The sequence below is a fragment of the Corvus brachyrhynchos genome, unplaced genomic scaffold (assembly GCF_000691975.1).
Source record: "Corvus brachyrhynchos isolate BGI_N302 unplaced genomic scaffold, ASM69197v1 scaffold219, whole genome shotgun sequence".
Taxonomy (NCBI): Eukaryota; Metazoa; Chordata; class Aves; order Passeriformes; family Corvidae; genus Corvus; species Corvus brachyrhynchos.
The window spans coordinates 1619862-1621832 of NW_008240034.1; the positions used below are offsets into that span (position 1 = coordinate 1619862).

The 1971-nt window shown below is 51.4% G+C and overlaps 1 protein-coding gene across 1 annotated transcript in view; it reads left to right on the top strand.

Moving 5' to 3' along the window:
- Window positions 1-675, top strand: part of DAZAP1 (DAZ associated protein 1) — a 19172-nt gene extending 18497 nt beyond the window's left edge. The window contains exon 12 of the mRNA XM_017743818.1: window positions 1-675. This exon is cut by the window's left edge and continues 327 nt beyond it. The gene's annotated coding sequence lies outside the window, so the exon portion shown is untranslated.
- Window positions 676-1971: the final 1296 nt, after the last annotated feature.

Genomic DNA, 1971 nt, shown 5'->3' on the forward strand with positions numbered 1-1971 from the left:
ATGGCTTCTGAAGGCAGAGCTGTGGGTGTTTGGACTGCAGTTTTTAAAGATTTTCCTTTCTCTAACCCATCAGCACAAATAAAGAAAATGTCACTGGTTCAAATTACAGGGTTTTAAAAATGTCTTCAGCTTTAATTCAAAACTTCAGGTTTCTTTTTTTTGAAATTATTTTTCCTGAGCCTTTGTTTTACCGTATATTGTAAACTTTTATGTTTAAAAGAAAAAAAAAATATATACATTTACAGATTGTGAAATTTTTAAGAGAAATTTTCTACTATGTATGCTGGCTTATTTTTTAATTTAAAACAGGGTTTCCGTGAGCGCTGTCGGAGGGGGGGGAAGAGCTGCAGCCCCTCCCTCCCTCCCTCCCCACGGCAGCGCTGGGGCGGAGGGGTCCGAAACTCTGGGAGTTGACAGAAACCTACTGAGTGTATTTTGCTGTTTGTTCTGGGGGGGCAGAGCTGGGCCAGGGCAGGCGCAGGAGCTGCGGACGCACAGAGGCACTTGGGGAGCTCTGGCTCTGGGCTCCGTGCTTCCCACCCCTCAGAATGCCGCGGGGCTCCGGAGGCCTTGTCGAGATGTAGATTTCCCTCAGGCAAAAAGGTTTTGGTGCGTTTGGCACTGAGCAGTGCTGAGCCCTGGTTTGAATAAAGACAAGAACCTTTGGATTAGAAACACCAGCCTGTCTCCATTTTTCTGTTTTTTTTGCTTTTGTGAGTGTGGGTTTTCCAGAGAAGTCCCTTGGCAGTCCTGGGAGTCCCCTTCCCTCAGGGGCAGCTTTGCTGTGCCTCTGTGGTGCCACTTGTGTGTGTCCCACCCCAGCGGGTGGCACAGCCAGGGAGCCGCTCCTGCCTGGATGGGATCTGACCTGGGAAGGATCCTCCACCCTGGTGAAGGGCTCCAACCTGAATTAGATCCATCCCAGTGAAGGGCTCAGACTTGGAGTGGATCCAACCAGGTGAAGGATCTTCCAGCCTGGATTGGAGCTGTCCTGGTGAAGGGGCTTTGCTCTGGCTTGGATCTGATCTGATGTGGTGAAGGAGCTCTGACTTGGATCAGATCTGACCTGATGAAGGGCTCTGATCTGGATCACATCTGAGCTGTGAGGGGTTCCAACCTGAATTGGAGGAGGTGTCCTCGTGAAGGGCTCCAGCCTCCATCACATCTGACCTGATGAAGGGCCCCTAAAGGCCTTGGCCTGTCCCCGTGTTGGGTCACACATGATGGTGGCAGTGACACAAATGCTGCTCTTCACCCTTCCCCTCAAGGCACTGCAGAAAACCGGGTAATTTATGGATTTATCAGCATCTTCAGTGGATATCAGTGTCTGTAACTTTGCCTTGGGTCTTCTGGACAATCACCCCAGGGTTTGGCTCTGAAATGTGGGGGTTGAGCCGTGAGAAAGGAACTGTCTGAGGTGGAAGTGTCCCTTGGCTCAAGGGCATCCCCCAATCCTGCCCACAGATCCTTCCAAGCCGGGGGTTGTGTCTGTGCTCGTTAGCCCTCTCTGGTGTAATTAATCACTGTTAATGAAGGTGGAACTGGGGAGGTTGGGATGTGTCTGTGATGTGGAAGTCACTGAGTCGCTCCTGGCAGGACTTGGATCAGTTCAGAGGGTATTTTGTGTTTTGTGTGGCTCTGCTTGCTGTGAATCCTCTGTGCTCGAATCCTTGTGGCTCTGCTCCTTGCTCTGTTACATCCATGACCTCAAAGTTCCTGCTGGAACAGGCGCTGCTCCAGCAATGTTTGTGCAGGTGTCACTTCTGAGACCGCCTCGCCTCTCTCAGCGTGTGTGAAACCCCGTGGCAATGGTACAGCACCACCCTGGAGCCTCAGGGACGCGTGCAATGGAGGACACCCAACATCTTTACCCTTCTTCTGGGATAAAAGCGTTTGGATTTGGATCCCTTCTGCGCAGAACCAGCTCTTCAAGGTCCGTGTGGGCCATTCGATGTGCTGGAACCTCCTGCC